The sequence below is a fragment of the Papaver somniferum genome, chromosome 2 (assembly GCF_003573695.1).
Source record: "Papaver somniferum cultivar HN1 chromosome 2, ASM357369v1, whole genome shotgun sequence".
NCBI lineage: Eukaryota > Viridiplantae > Streptophyta > Magnoliopsida > Ranunculales > Papaveraceae > Papaver > Papaver somniferum.
The window spans coordinates 31,459,372-31,468,566 of NC_039359.1; the positions used below are offsets into that span (position 1 = coordinate 31,459,372).

At 38.0% G+C, this 9,195-nt stretch overlaps 1 pseudogene; it reads right to left on the minus strand.

Moving 5' to 3' along the window:
• Positions 1–1,004: 1,004 nt before the first annotated feature.
• On the minus strand, positions 1,005–3,353 carry LOC113350811 (annotated as a pseudogene).
• Positions 3,354–9,195: the final 5,842 nt, after the last annotated feature.

Below are 9,195 nucleotides of genomic sequence, written 5' to 3' on the forward strand. Positions count from 1 at the left end.
TTATACTCTTCAAATTGTATGAATGATGCCCCAAGTGGTCGCTTCATGTACACTATGCGACTACTCAGAGTGAGGGTCGTTAAGTCGAGAGGGTAATAAACGAACGACTCTAAGGAGTCGTCAATTACTTGACACAACCTTTGACGACTCAAACCTGCAACTTTTGCAGGTTATGAAAAATCGTCAACCAAGTGTGATATAATTGACGACTCCATCTAGTTAGGTCATATGGAGTCGTTAACTTAATATGTTTAGAACCCAACGACTCTAAAACTTTTTACTCTCTGAAGATGTTACTCTTAGGGTCGTTAATTAGGCATTCCTATATACTGACGACCCTATCGAGCCATTTCATAAATCAAGGGTCGGCAAGCAAAATTTATAAAACCAAACGACCATTCAACATCGTTAACGACTTCACATGACGACCCTTCAACATAGTTAACGACTACAACCATTTGACATGACGACTCTTCCTATTTTTTGAATAAGGAACAAATTTTGTATCATATAGAGTCGTTAGCAATTTAGAAATCCCTAGACGACACTATTCTAGGGCAGAAAATCAGGTTTAGGGTCGTTATCTACTACACCCAAATGGTTAACGATTTTTTATCAATTCAACATGCATATCAAAAATCGTTAAGCAATAAAAAACCGTGGTTAACGACCCTGAAACTGTAACTGCAATTTTGCAGTTGAAAACCTAATTTTTTTTAGTTCACTTACGACGATGAATCGGTGAGATATTTTTTTCCTCAGAAGTCGTTAATGGAATGGGAAACAGTGGGAGAGAGGGAGCGGAGGAGAAGAAGAATGGGAGGAGAAGTTATTAAAGAAGGGTAAAATAATTATTTCACTATCATTTTAGAAGCCCCATATATCTTTTGGTGTGGGTATGAAATGTGTCCTGGCACCCAATTACTTTCCATGGCCCCCAATTCAGCCTTGATACTTATTATTTGTTGATTTTGGGATTTCATTCATTTGCATGAAACTTTAAAACAGGCCGGGCCGAGCTAATTGATGACTGAGCTTCTATGAGACGCTTGAAGAAAAAGGCCCTCGTCGATGTGAAGACTAAGCATGATCCGGTAGTTGACAGGCTTATTTTCGTCCTTCATCTTGAAGACGAAACAACCTAGTAAAATAGCTGCAAATATCTTCATCTGCCTGTAGGAAAATTCTTTTCCCAAACACATACGAGGTCCCGCCTGCATTATTCGTAGATAAGCACTTAATTAGAACCACATCGGCATATATTATACAGTGTTTCGAAACTAATTTTGTAAATATAAGTCCAACTGAGCCACTGTACCAAGAGCAATCCCCAACACGAACCCTGGCCAAAGCCAAGTTCAACCTACTCAAAAAAGACCTTTCCGAGCACAGCTTCAAAAAAAAAAGAACTAGAAATTGCTAAGTTTATTTATGGCTTCGTGTTATGTACCTGAAATGCAGTGAACTTGAAAGAACTTTCTCCTCTAAAGTATCCATCCTGGTCCAGCCATCTTTCTGGACGAAACTCCTCTGCATCTTCACCCCATATGTATTTCATTCGACCCATTGCATACGGTTGATAAGCCACCATATCACCTTTTCACACACTATATCCGTCTGGTAACGTATCGTCTGAGAAACAAATCTTAGCATCCTGCATGCAAACGGACAAAGATATCATGAATATAATTTTAGATTCTGCACCTCTATGGCAAAGAAATATGAGATGTATGATAAAAGTACCACAGGGACAGCGGGGTAAAGTCGAAGAGTTTCAGCGAGAGCAGCATGGAGATAATGCATCTTGTCCAGGGCATCATCAGTGACACTCTCAACATACTGATCAAATGGTGTGCTGTCTTTGGCATCAGTTGCTTCTCTCACTTCTTTTGCAGCTTTATCTTGGACGTGAGGGTTCTTACAGAGCATGTAAAGAAACCATGAAAGAGTTGTAGCTGTTGTATCTCTTCCAGCTACTAAGAAATTCAGGGTTATGTCTCTCAAGTACCTTGGATCTGTTTCATTTAACTCTAGAAATCTTGACAGGATATCTTCCTTCTTATTCGACTGCATCCATCAAAACCATACAGTTAAATTTCTGTAAAGCTATACAAATAAATCAAAACTAAGAAAGAGACTTCTTTTTCTTTTAAAAAATATTACCAATGAATCATCTGCCGACTTGGAGCCTTGTTCGATCTTGCTACTTATAATCTTGTTTATGAAATCATCGACAATCTTGATATTTTTCTTTAGCTTGGCTTCAAATCCAACATTTAGAAACCTCTTAATCTCCCAGAGTATATCAACATATCGCCATTGAGTCATCGCACTCGAGTCGTCAAAGGCGTTAGCAAACTGGGTTCCTTCGCTGGATCCAGTGATACTGTTCAGTTCTACGCCAAACCCCACTTTGAAAATTGTATCCAAAGTTGATTTCATTAGCAAATCCTACAACCGATAAGAATCAAACTAAACATAAGCCAAAATAATAATAACAAAAAAGTTAAATATAAGTAAATCGTTCAGATTATTAGTCCCACATTGTCCGGACAATTTAAGATCCTGCGGTTTATAATTTATTAGGGCCTCTCCACTCATTGCCAATTGGTTTTGAGCTGGATGCCCGTATTCTAACATGGTATTAGAGCAGACTATTTGACCGTGAGGCCACATTGTCTAGATAATCTAAAATCTCCGCTCATTGCCAATTGATTTTGAGTTGGAGACCCGCATTCTAACATAAACCAAGTAAAAGTAACCAACTAATTACTTGAACGTCAATGGTGCGGTCGGATTTAGCATAGTCCTCGGAAATAATTCGAGCTAGCTTCGCTGCATTTCTCCGGAAAACAGCACAGCTAAAGTCCCTCAAGACCTTGGTAGAGAACTCGTAGCTAAAGTTCATTCATTTAAGAAATCACCATTAGCTAAGTATAAAGTAATTTTGTTCTCTAATATTAAAACGTTGCGAATAGGTTATTTAACAAGTTTATTTCTATCAGAAATTAACTAATAAGTTATACAAAAATGAAGTTGGAACGGAAATGGTATAAAACAAACAAATATATATGTACCTTGCCGAAGTTCTCGAAATTGGTTTTGAGGATGTATTCAACATTAGCAGGATCAGAAGTATAAACTTCGCTTCGGAAAGGACAGAGTAATCTGTAAGTTTTATGCTTACGAGCGAGATCAGTCATATAATCATATAATCTTTTAGAGTTAAAAAGTTGATTAAAAATGGTTCCTCCAACTGGATGGTATTTCTTCTTAGTACTACCAGAGAATAAGGATATCCTCAAGATAAATAGAGTGAACAACAGAAGAGCTAATAGTGAAACTGTGCCCATAGTAGTGAACGTTGAGGAATCCATCATCAAGTTCATGATTTTCAGTGAGGAATACTGTGATTCTGTGAATTGAAGATGATGATAACTACTAGAATATATAATACCTAGATTTTTTTCTTTACCAGAAACTCACCGTTTAAATGTTATATATGGGTAGCGCAAAGTTAATTAAAAACAAACCTAAATTACGAAATTTATCTAACTGGATAAATCATACTTACTCCGTTCCACTTTATGTGATGTTTTTAGAGTTTTCACGCAGATTAAGAAATGAAGAGAGATATTTAAAAAAATCTACTTATGCCCTTGAGAAAAATCTACAAACATTAATTATTATTTGTGTGTTTAAAAATAAACTTATGGTTCCAAGACAAAATGTGAGGATATTGATGGTAGTTTTGTAGCAAAAATAAGAAAAACTATCAAGTAATGTGGAATAAAAAAATAACCCTAAACACTCATCTAAAATGAAACGGAGGGAGCACAAGTAATCCTCAGAATATCTTCTCCAATAACTCCATTTCCATTAATCCCAAAAATATCTCCTGCAATAACTACTTATTAGCTGGATAAATCATACAAGTAATCCCTAGAATATCTCCCGTAATAACTCCATTCCCATTAGTCCCAAAAATATCTCATGCAATTATTATTAAGAGAGATCTTATTTTTAATTAAAAAAAACATTAATAACTGGATAAATCATACAAGTACTCCCTAGAATATCTCCTGCAATAACTCCATTTCCATTAATCCGAAAAATATCTCCTGCAATAACACCATATTAACTCATTTGCGTTAATTTGAAGAAAATCTAAGTTTATAAGTTGATAACAATCCCTTCTCTACTTCTTTCTCTTTCCGAATCTTTTATACTAAAACACGTTATCATGTACGAAGTTGTGCCGCTGAGCTAGATGAGATCGGGTGATTTTTCTTCTACAGAGATCGTTAAGCTAATATTGAAATTGCATGAATCAAATCAGCTAAGTTGGACCTATTTTCTCCTTTTTATTTATTTTTCTTTTCCCTGTTATTGATTTTGGCTGAATCCAATATATATATATATATATATAAATCCAATGCTCAATTGATTGATTACATATTACATTTTATGATGTATATTTGTTTTATTTTATTCGTATGTCTGTTTTGCCGTGATTGATTATGTTGCAAGCATCTGCTAAAAAGGCAGAAGGAAAGACGAAATCCTTGTTCGAGGAGAAAGAAAATCTTTCCGGTCCAACCAACCCAACTCGGTCCGACCAAGTTGTCCGATTATGCACTTTTCAGATACATCTGTCCGATTTTGCACTTTTCCGACCCTGTTGTTCTATTACGTACTTCTCTGACCCATCTGTCGATTCTTTACTTTTCCGACCCACCTGTCTGATTCTGAACTTTTTCGACCCAGATGTCGATTCGGAACTGTTCCGACCCAGTTGTCTGTTTCGTTCCTACCCGGCCCGGCCCTATCCTATTCCGATCTGGTGGTTGGTCGTGCGCGTCCGCGTGGGCTCCAATTTTGTGTATGTACAGATGGAACCAAAGCTTGGCATGAGGTATGTAACTATTTTTGGGCTTTAACGTTGGATATTTGTTGGGTTTATTTAGTTGTTTTTAGAACATGCCTAGTTCTGTTTCTTTTAGAACATGTCTAGTTCTATTTTTCTTTACCTTAAGATAAATCCATACCATATAAATGGTCAATTAAGATTATGACTGTTGATTTTGATCATTAAGAATTTTGGTCTCGTTATTTAATTTGTTCTCTTGAACATGATATTAGCTATAGTTGAATGGCGTCTCTTGTTCAATTAGTTGTACCAACTCGATTCCAATGTATTTATTTGAATGTTCCTTGGGATGTAATCCACTTGCTCGACTATTAAAGAGTCAGTAGTTTCAAAAGATACGTTGCAAATAAAATCACATGTTTTCCAATTTTTGTGGAATAACTCACAAAAGGTGATATGAGTCAGAAAATTTCCACTTCATCCATAATACTAACGAACTAGTATATGTTGAAGTATGACAACAAGAGCACTATCTTTAGTAATCTATTCAACCTAAAGTAAGTGGTTGACATGTGTAGTGAGATTCTCTTGGCTTATTGAGATAAAGAAATTTCTCAAATTAAGCTAAATGTAGCAAAATTGAAAATGGAAAGAACCCCGAAGTAATGAGGGTTAGACATACTGACTCATATAAAGCATGTGAATATGTGTCATGAGACAAAGATGTACTTTTTCCCAGCAGTAATGACACCAAAGTACATGTGTAAATTGAACATGGGATGAAGCTAAAATGTAATTCTAGCTCTAACCAAAGAGTTGGGAATGAATATTATTACTAGTATTGGTACAAGCAATGTCATGTGGGTACCATAGTAACAACCAATTTCCATAGGAAGGTCATCCTTTAAACATCAACTTTAATGACAAAAAGAACTTTGTCTGGCCAATTAATCATTTAATTGAACTAGATCCAATGTCTACGCTTATGGAATGAAAATTACATCATTCCCATGAGACATAAATTCTCTAATGCACTTTAGATATATCCGGATGAAAATATATCATCCCCCCTGAAACGTAACATATATTCACTCTAAAGTACTTGAGTTGAATCCCGCTTTTGTTACGCAATAAGGCCACACCACTTATAAATCTCTCAAGACTCAATGTCTAACTGATAGTGGTTTTGTCCCACTAATTTAAGGAATATACACTAGTTTTTGAACTAATTCTTTATAATGTGACTATGATGATTTGATCATCAAGTGAAGCATTTCAAATTTTGTTACCAAGATGAAACAAAGATTAAAAGTCACAAAATCTCTACATGTACCGAGAGATAATCCATACATGGAAAGAAGATGAGTGCAGCTCTGTGATGATCGGTATGAAAAGAAAAGCTCAAGTGCTCCCTTTTATATTCTGCAAATTGATAAGATCCGGGAAAAGAAAGGACTCTATACCTTCCATGTATAAAGGCCTTAGATGCGGGATATCAAACGATCATATACTTATCTACCTGAAGACAGTTGACATGTGCTAGGAGGACACTGCATGCTTTGATGCTTCATCAAACGTGTCTTGCTCAAACATCGAGCCAACCTCTATCCTGGTAACACGTGTCTACTTTGCCTTGTAAGTTTTTATCTTTATTTGTCACCATCTAGTTCTTACCCCGCAACAATGTCACTGTTACGTGCTAAGCAGGGGACTTAATGTTGATGGTGGTTTTTAGTTCAGGGATAAATGATGGAGGTATTTAATGCGTCGTCGTTCTGCAAAGAAGCTGAGCTATTTAAGAGTGATGAGTGCCCAGGCCTCCTTACTTACATATGTATTGAGCAATTCGGTATATTTATATATAAAATTTACCCATAATTGTGCGCTTAGCAACAACCCCAAATATTCTGTAAATTTATCTCATGCCTGCATTATTCATTAATGTATGGCTTATTGAGTATTTTTCCTATGCTATGTTCCCCGGCTGAACCCTTAATATTGGTATGACATGACAATTAATGTCCATTCGCAGCTGAGTAGCATGAATTTCCCGAAGTATCAAAATTAAGGTTTGCATGAAAGTACTCAATCAGAAGACGCGCTAACTGCTCTCTAAGAATAAATTAAGAATTCACCAAATTGACCAATTTTGCGACAACTTGCAATATTCAAATTTTAACCTAATTAATTTGCAAAAAAAATAGGTTTTTTGAGCCCTGCGCAATATCTCGAACTCTATTGGTCGAGACCAAACCTAGATAAGCTAGGAAATCAATCCGCCATGGACTAGTAGGAGCAAAACCCTACCAAAAGTAGAAAACAAGAAATAAAGAGGAATTGCGGCAAGTAAAAGAAGCAACAAAGGGAGGCATGGCCACGCTACTTGGCCGGCCGGTCTTCTCCAGCAGGCGCCACCCGTGGCCGGTCGGCCACACTCCATGTTGCCGCTTGTCGGCCCCCTTTCCCATCGACCAATCAGATCTCTTTAAATGCTCCACACGCACTTCTAAATAAATATGGAAGTTGGATTGTCGACACGCCTAAATTCCTTAAGAATTTAATATAGACTGCCCATGACAATCTTAAAATGATCACGGCCGTACGTTTTGGCCACTCGATTTATCAAGCTTAGCCGCTCCCTAAAGAGACCGGACAAGCATCACCATACACACCGGCGGGCCCACCAATGCCTTGACCAATCGGAATCCTTTCAACTCGCAAGCACAGCCACCAAACGTTTACCCAAAGTAGGTTGGCCGCGCGAGTTATAAAACCCTAAATTATGTTAGCAGTAGCATATTTCTTCCGCAAAACGATCTTGACTGCCCAACTTCGCCAGCTAAATTGACTGGCATCTATTCAATCTCAATCAACAGGCAAGGTGCAGATACGCTCACCAGCGGCCCGGCTATTGTTCTGGCCAGACAAACATCTCTCAACACGCGCCAACACAAAAAAAACGTTGGCCCAAAATAGGTTGTCCACACGACTTTTAAAACCTAAATTAAATCAACGACAACCGTTAACTGCTGCAAATAATACCGGCCGCCCAACTTCACCAGATGAATCGGACGGCCTAACTCCGATTTTAGGTATCCAACAAGGTGTGGCCATGATCAACAACCACACCCCTTTCATAAGCCGCAATCGTCCAAGTCACGGACTCCCCATATGGCTCCCAAACGATCATCTAAAAGGGGTTGGTCACGCTGCTTACATGAATTTTAAGGCAGCCATTAACTGTTGCAAATCATCTCGGACGTCCAAATTCGCCAGCCGAATTGACCGACTTAGATTAGATCTTAGGCGACCGATAAGGTGTCACCATAGTCGTCAGCCATCACTCTCCTATAGGGACCGACCGTCCTACCTTTGACATGTATAAATTGCTCCCAGCAGCTCCCTGAAAATGGTCGGTCATGCTCTTTTTAAGACATTAGGTTCCGCGACTAACCAAGACAGTCTCAATATAACGATGCTCCACATGCATCGATTATTTTTGAGTTGCTTGCTCAAAAGTGATGCTTTACATGCATCGAATACATACGATGTTTTATGAGTATCGGCTTCACAAATAACTTAGTTATTTAACCTAATAGCGCCACACGCTATTCTTTGCGGCAAGTCTCATGATTTGACTCTCCACCCATGATTACCCACCGCCTAGCTTGCACGTGATTGGTCAGAATAACTAGGTCTTGCACACAAGACCCACTCAGCAACCTGCTGCATATTTTCCACGAAAATACTCGAGACATCAAATATGTCACAAACTTGGGGATGCTCATTGGGGTATTGGTATGGTGATTTACAGCATGCGGCGTGTAACGCGCCTATTACGAGAAAGTGTCAGGAAAGGGCGGACGGTTAGTAGCAGTAAGAGAGTAGTGGATTTAAGGCTGACCAGTCTTCCCTCATGATGGAAACGTGATGGTCACCACTTTTTACACAATTCCACTTCTCCACTATTTAACTGTCTCCACTTCCTACGAGATCAGAGGTGCTCAATCATGACTTGTATAAATAGGTTTTCAACCTATTTCGACAAAAAATAAGTGTTATCAACACAAGTATCCAGAAAAACTCCAAGAACTGATAGCTTACATCCTGCAAGCCAGTTCTATATTCTGATACAAGTCATAAAACAGCCACACCTTCATAATTCAACATTATGATATCAACATCTTCTTCGCTTCCCTCCCTAAAATCAACCATTCTCCTTCATTTTCTAAATGAAGCAAGTCTGGAACAACCATTTCTTGGTTTAAGTCAGAATTATACAGATTGATCTCTCGAATCTAAAGTACTCACATGCAGTGCATTGG